Source organism: Cyanistes caeruleus, unplaced genomic scaffold (assembly GCF_971803275.1).
Source record: "Cyanistes caeruleus unplaced genomic scaffold, bCyaCae1.hap1.1 HAP1_SCAFFOLD_222, whole genome shotgun sequence".
NCBI lineage: Eukaryota > Metazoa > Chordata > Aves > Passeriformes > Paridae > Cyanistes > Cyanistes caeruleus.
This window is the reverse complement of record NW_028256005.1, coordinates 42,946-64,752: the sequence shown is the minus strand read 5'-3', so window position 1 is coordinate 64,752 and position 21,807 is coordinate 42,946. Positions and strand designations below refer to the sequence as shown.

Here is a 21,807-nt window from a genome sequence, read left to right as displayed (position 1 = left end):
TTCCAGAAACATTCCACAAAATCTCCTCAATATCAAAGAAAATTCTAGAGAAATTCCACAAAATTGCAGAAAAATGCAACACAATTCCCTAAATCTTCTGGAAACATTACAAAATTCCAGAGACATCTCACAAAACCTCCACAAATTTCCAAAAAATCTAAGGAAATTCCCATAAAATTCTTCAAGTCTCCTCCAAATCATAAAAAATTCTGGAAAAGCCCCACACAATTCCCTCAATCTACCAAATTCGTGCAACATCTCAAAAAATCTCCACAAATGTCCACAAAATTCAAGAAAAATCCCTCAAAATTCATTAAATTTCCTCAATATCCCACAAAATTCCAGAACCATCTCACAAAATCTCAACAAATTTCCACAAACTTCAAGAAAACTCCCAGAAAATTCTTGAAAACCCCTCAAAATTCCAGAAAAAAATCCCACACAATTCCCTGAATCTTCTCAAAACATTACAAAATTCCAGAGATGTCTCACAAAATCTCCACCAATTTCCTCAAAATCTAGGAAAAATCCCATAAATTCTTCAACTCTCCACCAAATCCCACAAAAATCCCACAAAATTCCAGAAACATCCCACAAAATCTCCTCAATATCAAAGAAAATTATGGAAAAGCCCCACAGAATTACGGAAAAATGCCACAAACTTCCCTAAATCTTCTCAAAACATTACAAAATTCCAGAGACGTCCCACAAACTCTCCACCAATTTCCATATTATCTAAGAAAAATCCCTCAAAATTCTTCAAGTCTCCTCCAAATCCCACAAAATTCTGGAAAAGCCCCACACAATTCCCTCAATCTTCTCAAATTTCTACCAAATTCCTGCAACATCTCACAAAATCTCCACAAATGTCCACAAAATTCAAGAAAAAATCCCTCAAAAATCATTAAATTTCCTCAATATCCCACAAAATTCCATAACCATCTCACAAAATCTCAACAAATTTCCACAAAATTCAAGAAAACACCCACAAAATTCTTGAAAGACTCTCAAAATTCCAGAAAAATCCCACACAATTCCCACAATCTTCTCAAAACATTACAAAATTCCAGACATCTCAAAAAATCTCCAGACATTTCCACAAAATCTACGAAAATTCCCTCAAAATTCTTCAGGTCTCCACCAATTTCCACAAAATTCAAGAAAACTGCCACAAAATTCTTCAAAAGCTCCTCAAAATTCTAAAACAATCCCACAAAATTCCCTAAACCTTCTCCAAACATTACAAAATTCCACAGACATCTCACAAAATGTCCACAGATTTCCACAAAATCTAAGAAAATTCCCTCAAAATTCTTCAAGTCTCCTCCAAATTCCAAGAAATTCAAGAGAAATCCTCAAAATTCCAGGAAAATGTTACAAAATTCCTTCAATCTTCTCAAAACCCTACCAAACTCCAGCAACATCCCACAAAATGTCCACAAATTGCCACAAAATTCAAGAAAAATCCCACAAAATACTTCATGTCTCCTCAAAATTCCACAAACATCCCACAACATCCCACAAAATTGCAGAAAAATCTCACAAAATTCCACAAATTTACTCAAAACCCAACCATATTCCTGCAATATCCCACAAAATCTCCACAAATGTCCAGAAAATCTAAAAAAATTCCCCCATAATTCTTCAAGTCTCCTCAAAATCCCACAAACATCCCACAAAGTCCCACAAAATCTCCTCAATATCCCACAAAATTCTAGAGGAATTCCACAAAATTCCAGCAACATCCCACAAAATTCCCTCAATCTTCTCAAAATCCAACCAAATTCCTGCAACATCTCACAAAATCTCCAACAATTTCCACAAGATCTAGGAAAAATCCCTCAAAATTCACTGAATTTCCTCAATATCCCACAAAATTCCAGAACCATCTCACAAAATCTCAACAAATTTCCACAGAATTCAAGAAAACTCCCACAAAATTCTTGAAAGCCCCTCAAAATTCCAGAAAAATCCCACACAATTCCCTGAATCTTCTCAAAACATTACAAAATTCCACAGACATCTCAAAAAATCTCAACAAATTTCCACAAAATCTACGAAAATTCCCTCAGAATTCTTCAGGTCTCCACCAAATCCCAAACTATTCTGGAAAAGCCCCACACAATTCCTTAAATTTTCTCAAAACCCAACCAAATTCCTGCAACATCTCACAAAATCTCCAACAATTTCCAAAAAAAACTAAGAAAAATCCCCCAAAATTCTTCAAGTCTCCTCAAAATCCCACAAACTTCCCACACAATTCCAGAAAAATCCCACAAAATTCTCTAAATTTTCTCAAAACCCTACCAAATTCCTGCAAGACGTCACAAAATCTCCACCAATTTCGACAAAATCTAGGAAAAATCCCTCAAAATTCCTCAAGTCTCCTCCAAATCCCACAGAAATCCCACAAAATTCCAGAAACATCACACAAAATCTCCTCAATATCACAGAAAATTCTAGAGAAGGTCCACAAAATTGCAGAAAAATGCCACAAAATTCCCTAAATCTTCTCCAAACATTACAAAATTCCAGAGACGTCTCACAAAATCTCCACCAATTTCCTCAAAATCTAGGAAAAATCCCTCAAAATTCTTCAAGTCTCCTCCAAATCCCACAAAATTCTGGAAAAGCCCCACACAATTCCCTAAATCTTCTCAAAACCCAACCAAATTCCTGCAACATCCCACAAAATCTACACGAATGTCCACAGAAATGCCCAAAAAATCCCCAAATTTCTTCAATATCCCACAAATTTCCAGAACCATCTCACAAAATCTCAACAAATTCCCACAAAATTCAAGAAAACTCTCACAAAATTCTTCAAGTCTCCTCCAAATCCCACAAACATACCACAAAATCCCACAAAATCTCCTCAATATCCCACAAAATTCTACAGAAATTCCACAAAATTCCACGAAAATCCCACAAAATTCCATCCATCTTCTCAAAACCCAACCAGATTCCTGCAACATCTCACAAAATATCCACCAATTTCCAAAAAAATCTAGGAAAAATCCCATAAATTCTTCAACTCTCCACCAAATCCCACAAAAATCCCACAAAATTCCAGAAACATCCCACAAAATCTCCTCAATATCACAGAAAATTATGGAAAAGCCCCACAGAATTACAGAAAAATGCCACAAACTTCCCTAAATCTTCTCAAAACATTACAAAATTCCAGAGACGTCCCACAAACTCTCCACCAATTTCCATATTATCTAAGAAAAATCCCTCAAAATTCTTCAAGTCTCCTCCAAATCCCACAAAATTCTGGAAAAGCCCCTCACAATTCCCTCAATCTTCTCAAATTTCTACCAAATTCCTGCAACATCTCACAAAATCTCCACAAATGTCCACAAAATTCAAGAAAAATCCCACAAAAATCATTAAATTTCCGCAATATCCCACAAAATTCCATAACCATCTCACAAAATCTCAACAAATTTCCACAAAATTCAAGAAAACACCCACAAAATTCTTGAAAGACTCTCAAAATTCCAGAAAAATCCCACACAATTCCCACAATCTTCTCAAAGCATTACAAAATTCCAGACATCTCAAAAAATCTCCACACATTTCCACAAAATCTACGAAAATTCCCTCAAAATTCTTCAGGTCTCCACCAATTTCCACAAAATTCAAGAAAACTGCCACAAAATTCTTGAAAAGCTCCTCAAATTCTAAAAAAATCCCACAAAATTCCCTAAACCTTCTCAAAACATTACAAAATTCCACAGACATCTCACAAAATGTCCGCAGATTTCCACAAAATCTAAGAAAATTGCCTCAAAATTCTTCAAGTCTCCTCCAAATTCCAAGAAATTCAAGAGAAATCCTCAAAATTCCAGGAAAATGTTACAAAATTCCTTCAATCTTCTCAAAACCCTACCAAACTCCAGCCACATCCCACAAAATGTCCACAAATGTCCACAAAATTCAAGAAAAATCCCACAAAATACTTCATGTCTCCTCAAAATTTCTACAAACATCCCACAAAGTCCCACAAAATTGCAGAAAAATCTCACAAAATTCCACAAATTTACTCAAAACCCAACCATATTCCTGCAATATCCCACAAAATCTCCACAAATGTCCAGAAAATCTAAAAAAATTCCCCCATAATTCTTCAAGTCTCCTCAAAATCCCACAAACATCCCACAAAGTCCCACAAAATCTCCTCAATATCCCACAAAATTCTAGAGAAATTCCACAAAATTCCAGCAACATCCCACAAAATTCCCTAAATCTTCTCAAAATCCAACCAAATTCCTGCAACATCTCACAAAATCTCCAACAATTTCCACAAGATCTAGGAAAAATCCCTCAAAATTCACTGAATTTCCTCAATATCCCACAAAATTCCAGAACCATCTCACAAAATCTCAACAAATTTCCACAGAATTCAAGAAAACTCCCACAAAATTCTTGAAAGCCCCTCAAAATTCCAGAAAAAAAACCCACACAATTCCCTGAATCTTCTCAAAACATTACAAAATTCCACAGACATCTCAAAAAATCTCAACAAATTTCCACAAAATCTACGAAAATTCCCTCAGAATTCTTCAGGTCTCCACCAAATCCCAAACTATTCTGGAAAAGCCCCACACAATTCCCTAAATTTTCTCAAAACCCAACCAAATTCCTGCAACATCTCACAAAATCTCCAACAATTTCCAAAAAAAACTAAGAAAAATCCCCCAAAATTCTTTAAGTCTCCTCAAAATCCCACAAACTTCCCACACAATTCCAGAAAAATCCCACAAAATTCCCTCAATCTTCTGAAAACCCAACCAGATTCCTACTACATCTCACAAAATCTCCACCAATTTCCACAAAATCTAGGAAAAATCCTGTAAATTCTTCAAATCTTCCCCAAATCCCTCAAAAATCCCACAAAATTCCAGACACATCCCACAAATTCTTCTCAATATCACAGAAAATTCATCAGAATTTCCACAAAATTCCAGAAAAATCCCACATAATTCCATAAATCTTCTCAAAACACAACCAAATTCCTGCAACATCCTACAAAATGTCCACAAATGTCCCAAAAAAAATCAAGAAAAATCCCTCAAAAATCACTAAATTTCTTCCATATCCCACAAAATTCCAGAAGCATCTCATAAAATCTCAACAAATGTCCACAAAATCTAAGAAAAATCCCTCAAAAGTCTTCAAGTCTCCTCCAAATCCCACAAAATTCAAGAAAAATCCTCAAAATTCCAGGAAAATCTTACAAAATTCCTTCAATCTGCTCAAAACCCTACCAAACTCCAGCAACATCCCACAAAATCTCCACAAATGGCCACAAAATTCAAGAAAAATCCCACAAAATTCTTCAAGTCATTTCAAAATCCCACAAACATCTCACAAAATCTCCTCAATATCCCACAAAATTCTAGAGAAATTCCACAAAATTCCAGAAAAATCCCACAAAATTCCCTAAATTTTCTCAAAACACAACCAAATTCCTGCAACATCTCACAAAATCTCCAACAATTTCCAAAAAAATCAAAGAAAAATTCCCAAAAATTCTTCATGTCTCGTACAAATCCCACAAAAATCCCACAAAATTCCAGAAATGTCCCACAAAATCTCCTCAATATCAAAGAAAATTCTGGAAAAGCACCACAAAATTGCAGAAAAATTCCACAAACTTCCCTAAATCTTCTCAAAACATTACAAAATTCCAGAGACGTCGCGAAAAAATCTCTACAAATTTCCACATTATCTAGGAAAAATCCCTCAAAATTCCTCAAGTCTCCTCCAAATCCCACAAAATTCTGGAAAAGCTCCACACAATTCCCTCAATCTTCTCAAATTTCTACCAAATTCCTGCAACATCCCAGAAAGTCTACACGAATGTCCACAAAATTAAAGAAAAATCCCTCAAAAATCATTAAATTTCCTCAATATCTCACAAAATTCCAGAACCATCTCACAAAATCTCAACAAATGTCCACACAATTTAAGAAAATTCCCACAAAATTTATGATAAGCCCCATAAATTTCCAGAGAAATCCCACAAATCCCCTAAATCTTCTCAAAACCCAACCAAATTCCTGAAACATCCCACAAAATCTCCATCAATTCACAGAAAATCTAAGAAAAATCCCTCAAAATTCTTCGTTACCTCAAAATCCCAGGAAATCTCACAAAAATCCCTAACTTTTTTCAAATCCTTACCAAATTCCACCAACATCCTACAAAATGTCCTCAAATATAAAAAAAATTCATGAAAAATCCCACAAAATTCCCTAAATCTCCTCAAAACCTTAACAAATTCCAGAAACATCCCACAAAATCTACACAAAGGTCCACAAAATTCCAGAAAAATTACACGAAATTTCCTAAATTGTCTCAAAACTCAAAACATTTAGCAAATGCCCCAATTTCTCATCTCCTATTGAATATTTTTGTTTTGGAGGCAAATTAAAGTGAGATGCATAAACTTTTAAAGATATCAATGCCATTGTTCTTTGCCCTTTTTGAGCAATCTGTCGAGCTGTCCAGTCTGCCTTTCAATTCCCTTCACAAATTTTGGAGTTTCCTGATTGGTGTCCTTTGCAGTGCACAATTGCTACTTGTTCAGGTTTTGTATTGCTTTTATCAATTGCAGGACTGCATCTTGATGTTTAATGTGTGTGCCTTGAGCAGACAGCAGTCTTCTTTCTTTCCACAGCACTCTGTGGACATGCACTACTCCAAAGCATACTCTGAGCCAGTCCAGATGTTTCCCCTTTTCCCTTTACTCAATTCTAGTGCTCTGCTTAAGGCAACCAGTTCTGCCCTCTGGGCAGATGCATTTGCTGATAATGCTTTTGCCTCCACTATTGTACTGACTGTTGTTACCGCATATCCAGCGTATCTGGTCCCGTTCTCCACCAAGCTGCTTCCATCTGTGAATAGCTCTCACTCTGCTTGCTCCAGTGGGATGTCTTTCAGGTCTTCTCTTGCCAAATAGGTGTCCTCTATTACTTCTACACAGTCATGCTCTAATGGGCCTTCTTCAGTTGTGGTACCCAGGAACAGAGCTGCATTCAAGAGGTCAGTTGTCTTTAGTGTGACATCATCCTGCTCAGTCAGGATTACCTGGAATTTCATCATCCTGCTTGGAGATAGCCAATGGCCCCTCTTTTGTTCTAAAACAGTGCTCACCATGTGTGGCACAGAGACATCTATGTGTCTACCCATGGTGAGTTTCCTGGCTTCTTGTGGCAGCATCACGCTGGCTGCAACTGCCCACAGGCATGAAGGCCATCCAGCACTCCCCTTGTCAAGCTGTTTGGAAAAGCAGCCTACCGGCCTTTCCCAGCTTCCCAAACCTTGGCTCAGCACTCCCAGTGCTAGGTGTAGTCTTTCATGCACAAACAGCTGGAAATCTTTGGACAAACCTGGCAATCCGAACGCCGGAGCAGTTGTCAATGCCTCCTTCAGTTTGAGGAAGGCCTTCTTCTGTGCTCTGCCCCGGGTAAACGGCTGCATCTTCTGGGCCTCATCCAGGGCTTTTGCAATTAGTCCATAGTCCATGATCCACAGGCAGCACCACCCTGTCATCCCAAGGAAGACTCGCAGCTCATGCACGTTCTGGGGTTCTGGAATAGCACAAATAGCTTGAATACAATTAGTACCCAGCTTACATTGCCCTGGTGAGATTTCACATCCCAGGGAAATCACACTCTGCCAGGCAATTTGTGCCTTTTCTTTCGACTCCTTATATCCTCCCATTCCCAGCTGATTTCAAATTTCAATTGGTACCTTTATGCAGGTTGTTCTCTCTTCTGTAGCTATCAGTATATCCTCAACATACTGTAACAGCAGGTATTGTTTTCTCACTACCTGCCCGTTCTCGGTCCAAATCTCCAGCTCCTTCCCCAGCTGACTTCCAAATAGGGGTGGACTGTTCTTGTATCCTTGTCAGAGTCATGTTCAGGTGAGCTGAGTTTTCCTTCCTATTTCTGGATTTTCCCACTCAAAGACAAACAGTTACCTACTTTTTTTGTCAAGGGGTGTGCAGAAAAAGGCATCTTTTAAATCAAGTACAGTAAACCATTTCTATTTCTCTTTTATAGATGCTAACAATGTGCAAGGATTAGCTACCACTGGGTAAATATTTTTAGTTATTCCATTTATTACTCTCAAATCCTGCACTAGTCTTTATTGGTCAACACAGAAATTTGGGCTCCAGTGTTAACTACAAAAGTAAAAAGTGGATGTATAGGACCCACTATTATGGAGAAAGAGCTCAGACTATTCAGCCTAGTCTTCACAGAAGTATGGAGAACACCATTTATTTCTATCTTTAGCACACTTTTATAGGGTTTTACAGGGTCCCCGGGCTAAGCAAGTTACTCTTGGTTAATCCACACAGGTTTACATTTTTTCTCTTACACACAAGGATGTTGTTTTGCTTCATTCTCTCTGCTTCAGGAAACTTTCAAGGACATGAGCCTTTAATATCACAACTTATACCAAAGGCTGGTTTGTGCAGACAGACCTTTACTAAAATATCATGCCCACCTTCTGTTCAAATATTCTCTACACACTATTGCTGTAATCAGTATGTCTCCAGTTTTGTTATTTCTAGTGAGCATTTGAAATAAAAGCAACCTCTGCCTCTCTGCTCACCCAGGAGAGGCAGAGTTCCCAGTTTCCCTGATTCTGAGGCTCTTTGGGCTCCACTCCCAGAAGCTGAGAAGGAGACGGCTTTGGCTCACAGCCCAGAGCCTGTGGAGCTGTGCTGGGTTATCCAATGGGGCATTCCATACAATGAACTTGGGACAGTGCCAATTAGAAACAACTTCACTCAACTTTGAAGTGAGAAGCCATCTATTACCTTGCTGGGGACCCCCTTCTTTATCTCCAGTGACCACCAATACTGGCAGTGAGAGATTTCTTTTCTCTTGTCTGGGTTTTCCTTAAGAGAACCAATGCATCTAACACCTTTGCTTTCTCTGATTTTTCTTCTGCCATTTTTACAGGTCCATCATTTCTACTGGAATGAATTAGCTCTTTTGGAGGGTAAATTTGATTCAGGAGAGAGGTTTCCCCCTCTTCTTTCCTCACTTCTTTGCTTAAAGCCAGTTTTTAGAGCTGCTGTAAAACAAGCTCCCAAAACTGAGCAGAGTAGAGTTTGATTTTTCCCCAATTTAAATTTTCTTTCATCTTGTAAAGAACATACTCTATCAATCACATTTTCCAAATTAAACCAGTAACTAAGCGCCCACTTCTCCCCTCTTGGAGAAGGTCTGGCATTGTGTTTTGCTAACAGAGCATAAAATGCAGCTTTAACTTCTGCACTGCCCTTTTCAGTCATTTTTACAAAGGGAAAACCACTACAGGGAGGTATAAACTTCAATTATACACACACACACACACACACACACACACACACACACACTGCTTTTTACTTCCCTGTGTGGGTAAAAAGACCAAATCTGCTCGGGAGGCACTCTTTCAGTTTAAAATTCTGATTGTCTCTTTGCTACACCAAGCACTCAAAATTCACACACACAACAACAACAAAAACATTCCCACCCTTTTGCACTAAGAGATCTTTTGTGAAATTCTGCAGACAGAGCCCTCAAGTGAGTGTGGGGTGCTTTTCACCTCGGCGTGTGCAGTTTGTGGGAAATTCGAGTTGCCCCCCTTGCTTTCTAGACACCGCTGACTCTCTTGGGAGTGTCAGGCTGGGTGCGGCTGGAGCAAAACATCTTTCCCCTAATACAGACTGCACAACAAACCTGCAGCCCCTTCTGTCTGTCAGAAATCCTGTCCGTGACTCCAGTTTAAATGTCACGATTCGCTAACGCCAGTGGGAGTCGCGAGAAGTTTCTTTGATCTCAGAGGGCAAAAAGGACACAAGGGATTTCAGTTGAAATCACAACAGCAATAATGTACATTTATTTTAGTGATAACAAGGGTTATGTGATAGAGGAGAGGGAGAGAGAGAGAGAGAGAGGAGAAAGAAAACAAAGTAAAGAAAGAGAGAGTTTATAGCTACCAACAGATGAGACAGTGTCACAGGGGTCTTTTTCCGTGGGGAGATCTCACTAAAATTAATTTAGCCTTATGTAATTCTTCCCCAAAGTGACCTTGTTTCCTATGTGCTAATAAGCACCCCAAAGGAGAAGTACCTGCTATGAGAGCATTGCTGCCCAAAACCCCTTTAAGCTTCTCCATGTCACAACTACAATACACCACAAATGCCGAACCTGCGACGCTTTCGCAGTCGTCTGACGGACGGCGCCCAGGCAATCCCAACAGGAATTTCTTCAGCCCAACCAAGCGCAGCTTTTGCTGCGTCTTATTGGCAGGCACCCAAACCAAAGTGAAAGCACCTTACCTCTTCTCCTGGGGACGCTGTGAGCAGCGCAGACGGTCGCGGCCGATGGGCTCCCCGAGAATCCCTCGGTGCCGGCTGGAGCAGGATCGGGTCGCGAGCTCGCTCAGCAGCACTCACAAGGTCCCATCTGGGTCACCAAAATGTTAGAGTTCAGGAACACACATCATCACACAATGATTATATGCAGGTGCTTTATTGAAGAGCTCTGGGTGTCAGGGGTACACAGACCCAAATCTGACCCATCTTGCTTTTGAGCTGAACATATTTTATACTCTATCGTTATACAACTTAGATATTAATTATTAAACTTACATTGTTCTATTGTATGCATTGTTTTTACCCAAGCATGGATTTCTCGTGATCCCACCCCAGCCCCCTAACATTGTTCCTCATGTTCTTTAAACAATAATTATATCTAATCACATCTAACAATTCTATCATTTATCATATATTGATTACATAGGTGCAGTTTCACATGATCTTTAGCAAGCACAAGGCCTAACATTTCCCCGGGCCTACTTTTCCCAGGGCTTGCCAAGCCTAACTTTCTTTCTGAGTTCCCGAATTTCCTAAGATTTTAAAATATTTTACGATCACCTCCAGACACCAGGAGTCCTGTCTGAACAGTCTCAGTGCTACATCTATTTTTAATTTTAACTTTTATAAATTTTTCCAGAGCCTGCTTGCTGTGTTCAAGGTTTTCTCCCTATTTCCTCCCTAGTGCACATTCTCCAGGAATGTTGCTTTTGCATCCTTTTGCATTGATTAAAGTTACCTGCAATGACGAGTCAATCGAAACCCTGGGAAAACTTGAACTTAAATGTGTACCTAGGCAAAATATTTACCTCCCACATCTGAAGCCATGAGCTGCCAAGTACTGTCCCCACTGTCATACCCTGTCCCCTGGAGGTCTGCTGATGCCATTTCAAAGGGGTTGCCAATGAAAACAAGTTTGAATATTTTTGTAGGTTCCACATTGGCATTCAAATCCTTGACTAGAAAAATCACAAGTCAAGATTTCTAGGATTCTTCCATGCCAAAGCTGTCATTCTCACCCTGGATTTTAGAGTGTCTGAGCAGTCAGACAAGGTTTTAGTTTCAGACCCTACAGACAAAGTCCCTGCTGTTCGGCGATCCCATTCCATCAGCATATAGTCCTGATGATTCCTTTAGGCAGGAGCAGCAAAGGCAAGAATGAGCCAAACAAGCTGCTCCTGTGTTCTCATGTCCTGCACAGCAGTAACTGGGAGTTCAAGAATGGATTCAGGAGACAGTGGGTGCACAGGGAGCCACCAAGCCCTTGGGATGCTGAAATGGACCAGCCTGGTGCCTGTGCCCGGGCTGCACCGCGCTGAGCTCCAACTGGACAATCTAACAATGGTTGAATGGACACACCATGGGCCACTGGAGACTCCTACTCCTAGTTCTGTGAGCTACACTATTCACCTGTCATTCACCAGATGATGTTTTCATCTCTGCTTGAAATCCAGGAGTGGAAAAGGTCAAAATGGAAAAGTGTTCTTTCAGTTCTAGTGACACCTTGTGCCTGCACACCATCTGTGCCCATGGCAGGGTGGCTGGAGACTGGATGATGTTGATGATACTTTGCAACACCAAGTGCTCAGGGATTCTGGGATTGCCCAAGTGGAGAGCAAAACTGAGCTGTGTAAGTCCCTGCTTTTTTTCAGCGCATGCTGCTTCTTCCTTTGTTCCAAGCAAGTCCAGGATTTGGTTTCATGTGTCTTTAAGGTGCCTGGACAGAAGAGAGGGAGGGCAGCTGCAGCATAGGGCTCCTGCCCCGTCAGACTCTCTCTCTCTCTCTCTCTCTCTCTCTCTCTCTCTTTCTCAGGATGGTGCCAGTGCCTCTGCCTTGGGGCACCTGAGTGTGGAAGGCGAGCTCGCCCTCAAGCACAGCCATCCAAGTCAGTCACGGGCACAGGCTGCACCTGAAGCTGGCAAGCGTTGCTGTGAGGCTGCAAGTGAAGAGAAAGCCATTGTGGCCAACTCTGCTGAAGCCTTTTGCCAAAGCAAAGGCAATTGTGCCCACAGCCTCCCCCCCTTTGGCACCCGGCTGCTGCGGACGCCTCAGTGCGCAGGTGCCGACGTTGGGGCTGCTGCTGTTCCTGGGCACACTCTGCTGCTGTTTCTGTGGGCTCCAGAGCCGCTTGGGCAGCAGCCACTGGGCAGCCCTGCTGGAGGAGACATCGCCACCCTCCCCATGGTGGCAGCAGCTCTGTGGGCCCCGAGCTCTGTGTCAGGGAGGCCTCGGTCACAGCAGCGTGGCCTGGGCAGCCGCGAGGGCCCGGGCTGGCCGCCAGCCCTGCCTCTGCCCACTGCCCCTTCCTGGAGGCACCCAGTGGCCGTGGCCTGGCAGCACCCCCCTGCCCTCCATGTCCCCAGCCAGCCCAGCCTGGGCACCTCGGGCTGTCCCCACCCTCCTGCTGGGGTGGTGTCCCAGCCTCCAGGCCTTCTGCTGCAGGCCTGGGGGACATTTTGGGGCAGCACTGGAGCAGACGGGTGTCAGGGACCAGGCGGCTGCCCGGGGGCTGCTTATGGCCTCTGACACCCAATTCCTCAGGGCTTCCCACCACCCCGGCTCCTCCAGGGCCTTCTGTCCCCTTGGAACCTCCTGCCACCCACTCCCTCACACATCCCCCTCGTGCCTTCCCACTGCCTTGTCCCGTCTGGGCCTCCGCAGCCCCTCATCCCTTCACGGCCTCCCAGCACCCCGTGCCCTCAGGGGCTCCCCCAGCCTGGCCCGGCAGCAGCGCCGCAGCCCCACAGGAGCTCCAGCAGCTCCTCAGCCATCACGGCACCAACACACGGGCAGCAGGACACAGATGGCGCTTCCTGCCTGCCACAGGGCTTGTGGCTTCAGCACAACCACCAAAGGCCAAGGGGCTTCTGGCCATTTCCCCTGCACCACTGCACGCCCCGGCAGGTTGCTGAACACAAGAACCCTTTTGCCTCTCTTCCCCTATGCCCCGCACACCCTGGGCAGCAAAAGAAAGGTCTTGGGACTCTTGTGGTTTATAACATATCCTATATTATTTACATACTAGATGGAAACGAAACGAAGAAAAGAACAATCTCTATGAAACAAAAAATAACAGATGGCCCATGTGGCCCCAGAAGACAGAGCCTCTCAGCCCTAACATATCCTATATTATTTACATACTAAAAAGAAGAGAAAAAAGGAAAATAACAACCCTTATGAAATAAAAAATCCTGGCTGGCCCATGTGGCCCCAGAAGACAGAGCCTCTCAGGTCAGCGCTGAGCACACCTCCAGCAGCGCAGCCAGCCCAGGCCCGACAGACGAGGCCGTGTCCTCCATGCCCTGAGGATTTGATCTTGCATCCTCTGCAGGATGGAATATCGGGCACTCTGGATGGCCCGGAGGACATACAGCGTCTCAAGTGCCAGGTCTGACACGGCACCGCTTCTGTCCTCCGTCAGGCGTTCGAGGGCTGCAAGAGAGACGAACAGAGACACGGTCAGACCCCAGAGCTGTGGGGGCCCAGCGAGAGCCCCCTGCCAGGGCCATGCCAGCCGGCTCTTGCCTTGGCCAGGAGGGAGTAGGGACCAAGGGGGTCAGCCCGAAGCTGCTGGCCACAAATGCCCCACGTGGCCCTGAAATCTCACTGTGCTCTGCCCACGCCGCCCCTCATCGGGACAGGGAGCAGAGCCCTCCACAGCCTGGCCGTGGCTTGCAGCTGCCCCCGACAGCCAACACTGTCAGCCTGCTGCCGTGGCTCACCTCTGCACAACACCTGGAGCTCTGCGTGCTGCCCCCTCAGCTGCTCCCCGGCCATCCCTGAGAACACAGAGCCTGTCAGGGTCCCAGCAGCACAGCTCCCTGCCAGCGGCGCTGCCAGCCCTGTGGCCACACGGCCTCCTGCCCCGGCAGGGCTCAGCCCGGGCCCTTGCCGCACCCTGACCCAGCCCAAGGGCACGGCTGCCAGAGGCCGGCAGCAGCAGCCCCGAGGGCAGCCGGGGCTCCAGGGCGCCGGGCCCGGGTGCCGCTGCCGGGGCAGCAGCCGGGGCTGGGGCCGAGCTGCGGCGGGGCGGGGAGGGAGCCCGGGCTCGGGACTCACCGATGACCCTGATGGCCGCCGCTCGCAGGGTCTCCTGTGGGTCCTGCAGGTACTGCAGGGCCCGGCGCAGGTGCTCGGCCAAGGGGATCCAGTGGTCGGCCAGCTGGAGAGAGCGGCAGGAGGGAAGGGTTGGCGTGGGCTCTGTCCCTCGGCCGGGCGCTGCAGCCTGCGGCCAGCCCCGGCCTCCCGTGCCCGGCCAGCCCTGAGGCCCGGCCAGCAGCCGCTGGCGCCGGGCTCTGGAGGGGGCAGAGGGCCGGCTGCTGCCCGGGGAGCCGCGGTGCCGGCCCGGCCCGGCCCGCAGCCCCGCTGGGCCGGGGCTCCATCGGCACCCGGCTCGGGGCCACAAGGGGCTGGAGAAGAAGCCGTGCGGCCCCCGGGAGCAGCAGGGGACACGGGCACAGCTGCCAGCCCCACACACTGAGCACCGGGGCCAGGGGGCTTCTCTAGCCTGAGGCTGGGACTTCCAGGCTGTCCTTACCACGAGCCTGGCAAACTTCCACAGCTTCTCCTTCCTGACAGCCAGAGAGGTCTGGCCTCTTCAGGAAGTGAGCCGCGCGAAGGAGCGTTGTCCGAGAGGCCTGGGGAGCAGCAGAGAGCCGCAAATGGCCCCACAAGGCAGGGCACAGGAGTGTCCCAGTGCCAAGGGCTGGAGGAGGCTGCAGCCTGCAAGCCTGCGTCAGGGCAGGAGGCAGCTGAGCCCCCTGCCAAGGCGCAGCAGCAGCCCAGGAGTCCTCACCTCTGCCACATGCCGATTCTCATCTTGGCAGTGGAAAAAGAGTGGGAGCAGGCTCTGGTACACTCGTTCCTTCAGGGGCTTTCTTCCTTCTTCTTCTGCCGAAGACATCACTCTTCGAAGGAGAGACATGGAGAGCAGCTGCACCTGGCTATCAGGCTGTATGAAAGGAAGGAAGGAAAAATGACCTCATCATTGGCTTCTTGTGACCCACATTGGCGCAGGCCTGCAAATGCACAGGGCACAAAGTGTCCGGGCAGCAGGCAGTGGCCGTGGCTGGGGCACAGAGCCTTACATTGTCCAGGAGTTTCAGGAGCGGCTCAGCCAGCTGCAGGGCCCTGCGCCAGGATATTGGGGTGTCTTCATCCAGGAAAATATAGCTCAGGAGAGCAATGCTCATCCTGGCCACGTCACTGTCCAAGTCCCACAGGAGGTGCACTAGTCTTCCTGTCAGGCTCTGAATTCTTTTGGCCTGTGCAGAACACAAGGGTGTGAAAGCCCGGGCAGCTGCCGCAGGGCCCAGAGGCCAAAGGGCTGTCCCAAAGCACTCGGGCAGCTGAAGCAGGAGGCAGGAGAGCTGCGAGGAGCTGCCTCAGTGCCCAAGGCAAAGGCCAGCCAAGGCCAAGGGACAGCATTGCCCAACCTCATGCTGCCCACACGGCTTCAGCTGCTGCCCCCTTCTCACCATGGAGGGATGGTCCTTTAGCAGGAGGAGAGCCCTGAGAACCTGGTGATGCATCTCTGTGGAGTTGTACCACAGGTACTTATACAAGATATCCATTAGGCTGTCACCACAGTCACTCAAGTCCAGGCAATCTAGGAGCTGAAAGGCACAGGGCAGTGAGAGGGGAGCTGGCCGGCAGGAGCCTGGAAGTGCGCAGGGCTGGGCCCAGGCAGCAGCACAGGGTGCGAGTGCCGTCCCAGGCAGCTGTGGCTATGCCAGGGGACAGGGCTGGCAGGGAGCTGAGCGAGGTAGTGCTGGCCATCAGGCTCACCTCCACAAGGAATGCCATGGCAGAGACATCCCAGTGTGGCAACGGTTTGCTGAGCACCTCAAGCAGGTAGCTTAAGATGCTTTTGCACAAGTGGACGGATGCACGGCGCATTACCATGGAAGGCAGAAAATGGCAGAAAGAGTCTCAGCAAGGGTGTGAAAAACGTTTCCCAGAACTGATGGACACAGTTGTCACATTGCCCCAGCACCCTGTGAGGGGATGTGGGCCCGTGAGATGTGCCTGCTCCTGGGCACCCTCCTCTCGCAGCCTTTTGCAGTCTCCTTGGCCATCCCTCGGTGACGAGGCCCTCAGGCCCATGGCCACGGGGACTGTGGGGGGGCATCCCGGGCAGGGGGCACAAATGTCAGAGGCAGTGGGGAGAAGGGGGGCTCACCTGGCCAGCAGACCCACGGCATAGTGGTGGGTGTCAGCACAGAGCAGCGTGTCCCAGCCACGCTTGCGTTCCATTGCCACCACCACATGCTCCAAGTGGAGACTGCAGAGCAGGGCCTTCAGGGTCTGCACTGCAAACCTGTGCGCACAGCAAAGCCCAGGTGACGCTGGGAGCGCTGGCTCTGAGGCTGGGGAAGTGGCAGGGACAGGAGGAGTGGCATGGAGCAGCTGCTGGGGCTGGTGGAGAGGCCGTGTTGCTCCTGGCATTCCTTCCAGAAGGTATGGACGTCCTCTGTCATATACAAAGTACTGAAGTACGTTTGGAAGAGCAGATGCACAAAGAGGCGGGGGAAATAGACTGTGAGGATCTGTGGCCAACAAGGCCCCTGGAGGATCTTCCACATCACCAGAGTTGCCTGCAGAGGACAAAGCAGCCCGAGACAGCGCTCAGTGCCGGGGCGTCCGTGTGGCAGGGCCTGAGCGTGGCAGGGAGAGGCCGGGGCAGGCGCAGGGGGAGCAGCGGGCCTGGTGGCCCTGAAGCTGCCCCTAGGCCAGGTTTGTGGCCAGTGCCTGAAGCAGGGAGATGCAGTGGGGGAAGGAGGTAACAGAGCTGCTGGAGAGGCGTCCGGCCTTGCGGTGAGCAAAGGCCAGCTCCAGAAACTCACAGTCAGGGAAAAGACAGCCGTCTTGTCCCCATCAGAGGTGCCCAGGTTTTTCTGCGGCCAGCTCCCCACCACATTGATGAGGAGCGGTGTCACTTCCTCTGAAATCCAGGGCGAGAGCAAGATGGTCGTCCACATGGCCATAGCAGCTCTGCGGGGTCAGACACAGCACCGTGGGCTGGGCAGCAGCGGGAAGCTGAGCTGGCCGCCAGCTCTGCCTGTGCCCACTGGCCCTGAGCGGCAGCAGCAGCCAGGCAGCCCAGCCCTGTGGGGACAGGCCCCTGAGGGGCAGGCTGGCAGCACGGCAGCAGGCTCGGGGGCCGACTTTGTAGCAGGGCTGGCAAAGGGAGCAGCCAGAGGGCCCTGGAAGTCTGTGTTGCTCACAGCCCTGGGCCGGGCTGTACAGGGTGATGGGCTGGGGAGCCCTGAGGCCTTGGGGCAGCTGGGCCCCATACCTGTCACACGTTGGGGCCACCCGCAGGAGAGTGATGGCCACATCATCGGGCTCTGCCTCGGCCACTTGCATCAGGGCCCAGTCCATCCTGTGCTCAGCAGCCTCATTGGCCATGAGCCACTGGTGGATGTACCTCACCACGCCGGGCACCTGGAGAAGCCACAGAGAGACTTGGAATGCTAGAAGAGGGAGTCAGCAATGTGCCCAGCTTCTTCCTCAGACAAGTGCTTCTCTTCCAGCACGCTGCCATGGCCTCAAAAGCTTCAAGTGAGCAGCAGGCGTGGCTTGGGAAAGCCAAGCAATTGCTGGAGGATCAAAGGCTGGCCACAGGCTGCTTACTTGCTCTGGATTGAAAAGAGCTGTCTCTACAAGCAGATCCAGCTGGGCAGCGCTGCTCTGTTCTACCAAGACCTCTGAGGATGTCTTGACCTCAGTGTCCATAGGTCTGGTGTCTTCCTTGCCAATTCTCTTGATGTATTGGTAAAGAAACTGTAGGAGAAGGGCAGGAAGGCAGGGAAGTTGCATGGAGTGCTCCAAGTGCGGTGCTGGGCTGAGCAGTGCCAGCAGGCCCAGCGCAGGTGGGGATGGCTGCAGGTACCTACGCTGCTCTGCGGAAGCGGCCACGGGCGGTGTCCTGCTCTTGTGTGCCGTCCATGGCTGCATCTGGCAAAGAGCAGCCAGAGCTGAGGGGCTGCGGGAGAGGCCGGAGAGCACAGCCCAGCCCTGCGTTCCCCAGGCAGGGACAGTCCCGGGATGCCCCAGGGGATGCAGCACGGCCACTGCTGCGGGGGCAGCCCCAGCCCCTTTTTTGTGCTGTCCATGTGTGTGTCTCCACAGGACAGTGTGGGATGGGATGAGATGGGATGCAATGGGATGGGATGGGGCCAAGATGGCCACAGGCACCAGCCCTGTGGCCCAGCTCTGCCACTCACCCTCCTCCAGCGGCTGCAACTGCTGCACCTCTTCGGTCTCTGGTGCTGGGGCAGCTCCAGGGCCTTCTTCCTCTTCCTCGACCTCCTCCTCCTCATCCACCCAGGTCAGCTTGGGCACTCTTGGGGGTCACTGCTCCATATCTTCTTCCAGACTCTCCCATCCTTTCCATAGGAACAGCACCAGGGGATGGGATGGCATGGCATGTAATGGGATGGGGCCAAGCTGGCAACAGGCACTAGCCCTAAGGCCGAGCTCTGCAACTCACCCTCCTGTGGTGCCTGGAACTCCTGCACCTCTTCAGACTCCTGTGCCAGGACAGCTCCAGGGCCGCCTTCTTCCTCCTCCGCAAGCCAGGCCAACTTGGGCACTCTTGGGGGTCGCTGCTCCATGGCAGTGACTGGATTTATGGCTACTTTCAGGAGAGATGGCTCGGAAAAGCTCGGAGTCAGCAAGTCCTGCAGTCGTGCCTCGAAGGCACCTGCAAGACTCAAGTCCTGGCAAGACTGCAAGACAGCGAGTCCTGCACTTGGGTCTTGAGGGCTCCTGCCACAAGGACAGGAGGCTCCTCGACAGGGATTGTGGTCTGGTCTCAAGGGCAGAGACTGCAGGGATTTTAGATGCCTCAGAGAGGAACCTCTGTGCATGAATGAAATGTTGCAGGTCCTGACACCGCTCCGGGTGCTCCAGCACCATCACGATGGCGTTGGGGAGCTCAAACCACTCCAGCAGCTGCACCACATTGGGGAAGCCTGTGGACACCTTGTCCAGCAGCACGATCTCCAGAGGTGTGCTGGTGCCGTCGGGCTGCGGGAGGAGCACGGTGCCGTCAGTGGGGCTGAGGCCGTGCCAGGGCTCGGGAAGCTCTCAGCCAGCCCGGGATGCTCTGCACCCTCCACTGGCCCCATTCCCGCTCTCCCTCCATGTGTCCTAGCGGCTCCCACCCTTCCAGGCCCCAGCTCATCCCCGCCTGGCACTCCCCAGCTTCTGCCGCTGGCCCCGCTCACTCACCAGCTCGCCCCATTGCCGGACGCGGTTCCGTGGCACCTTTTTGATGGCCACCTGCAAGCCAAAAGGAACAGCGGATTCAGCTCGCCGCCCACCACATCCAGCTCCATCCTACTCCTCTGCTCCCTCCTCCTCGTCTGCCCTCTCCTCCTCCTCGGCCCACCACCGGCCCCACTGCTCACCGGGAGTTCGTCCGAGAGCCTCGTGGCCGTGAAAACTATGCCGAAGCCACCGCGGCCCAGCAGCGAGTCGATCTTGTAGCGCTGCTGCAGGGCCTGCTGCGCCTTCCCTGGGGAAGAGACGCTGCCGTCAGCGCTCGGCCCCAGGAACGGCCCCCGAGCGCTCCCCGACCTCCCCGGGCCGGGCATCCGCAGGCGTTCCCTCATTGGAACGCGACAGCGGCGGCTCGGGACCGGCGGCTGCACCGCTGAGCGGCGGAGCTCGAACCGGGGAAGCCGCAGCGGAGGCGGCGACAGCGGCCGCGCCGCCTGTGTCCTCCGCAGGCCCTGGGAGGAGCCGGGGCTGGGGCCCGAACCAGAACCGGAACCGGAGCCTGCATCGGGGCTGGGGCCGAGGGCAGGGCAGGCGGAGCCAAAGGGTGGCAATGCCGCCCCAGCCCCAGGCACTGATGCCCGCCCAGCACAGCCAGAGCCAGGCAAAGAGGAGACCTCCGCGGGACGGGCAGGGATGGGGACGGGGACGGGGCAGCCCCACCTGGGGCCAGGGGCGGGCTGGGGGCATGGCCCAGCCGGGCACGGGGAGAGGGAGGCTTGGAGAGGAGGGGGCACCGGGAAAGGGAGACCGGGAGAGGATGCAGGACTGCGGGAGAGGGAGAGGAGAGACAGAAAATTGCTAAATTCTCTTCTTGCCGCTGCTGCCGCTGCTGCCGCTGCTGCCGCTGCTGCCGCTGCTGCCGCTGCTGCCGCTGCAACTGAAGCACCGGGGCCGTTTGTCCCCGTGTCCGTTTGTCCGTTGCCCGCTCGGCCCCGCGCCGAGCCCCGCGCTCCCCGGGCAGCCCCTGAGCCTGGCCAAACACGGGAACTTTGCCCTGGTGAGCCGAGAGCCAGAGTCTGGACTCCTGCACAGGGACACAGCAATGCCCTTGGCTGCTGCTGTACCTTGTCCCTGTTGAGCGTCAAACACTGTCTGAACACATTCCCTGAAGGCAGAATTTGTACCTGAGCCAAGAACTGCACTTGTGTCTCCAGCATTGCTTTCCAAGGAAAACAGGGCAAGGCAAACTGGCTATAGCTCATGGTATTTTACAGTGTCTAAAACTTGCCAAGTCTCAAATCTTAGAGGTGAGATCCATTTGGAATGAATGGGATGGAGAAACAGTGCAAGATGGAAAAGGGGAACATAAAAATAAATAGAGAAAAATAGAGAAAAACATATTGGTTATTTCTTTTGATTTTATTTTCATTTCTTTAAAAAGCTGTTTCAATTTTCCCAGAATTTTCTCCACAGTCCCATCTGTTCTTTCCAAAAACCTGTCCTGGAGAACGAGGCGCAGCTCCTGTCACAAGATGTGCCCCCAGCTGCAGCTTCTCTTGGCTCCCCACACTGTGAGTGCAGCACAACTCTTGCAGCAAAGCAGGACAAATGGTTGAAGAACCTGACAACTTGTTCTTTCTTTTCCTTGTGCACTGGGGAGTTGTGCCATTGCTAAGGTTTTCATCGTTACTCTTCTAGCCAAAGAAAACATGATGAGGTACCAGGAATTGTGAGGGAATACAAGCCTGGCTGAATGTGGAGAAAGAATCCCCAGAGCCTGCAGCCAGCAGTGGAGAGCTCATCATTCCAACAGCCCCATGGACATGTTGAAAGTGATCTGGAACATGAAAATGGGCTGACAGAGAGAGTTTGTTTCTGTGTTCAGTTGAGATGATTCTATATCTTTTGCAGTGGTAGAAATCAAGAGCACAATCAGTGGATGATAAGCACCAGAACATGATAAGCTGGACCTCTCAGTGGATGACAGAAAGACTGTGAAAAGGAGAAATGCAGGGAATGACTTGGTGAACTTTGTGTGTAAGAAGGGTCATTTTTTCCTAATAATTCCCAATTCATTCCCTTTGCTTTTATCCTTTTAACAAGACCAATTGCATCTCAGATTCCCCAGGAAATGAGAACCCTGAGCTTGTGGAACTGCCTGAAAGGTGCCCTGTTCCTTTTTCTTCTGCTG

General features: G+C 49.4%; 2 long non-coding RNA genes across 2 annotated transcripts; both read right to left on the bottom strand.

Annotated features, from left to right (window-relative positions):
• Positions 1-15,585: 15,585 nt before the first annotated feature.
• On the bottom strand, positions 15,586-16,367 carry LOC147645592 (uncharacterized). Its single transcript, XR_015282281.1, has 3 exons — positions 16,176-16,367; positions 15,866-16,003; positions 15,586-15,652 (listed from the first exon to the last, which is right to left on the bottom strand). It is a non-coding gene; the product is annotated as an uncharacterized LOC147645592 (long non-coding RNA).
• A 1,324-nt stretch (positions 16,368-17,691) lies between these two features.
• LOC147645591 (uncharacterized) lies at positions 17,692-20,309 on the bottom strand. The gene is made up of 5 exons (XR_015282282.1): positions 19,626-20,309; positions 18,617-19,421; positions 18,283-18,347; positions 18,024-18,173; positions 17,692-17,834 (listed from the first exon to the last, which is right to left on the bottom strand). It is a non-coding gene; the product is annotated as an uncharacterized LOC147645591 (long non-coding RNA).
• Positions 20,310-21,807: the final 1,498 nt, after the last annotated feature.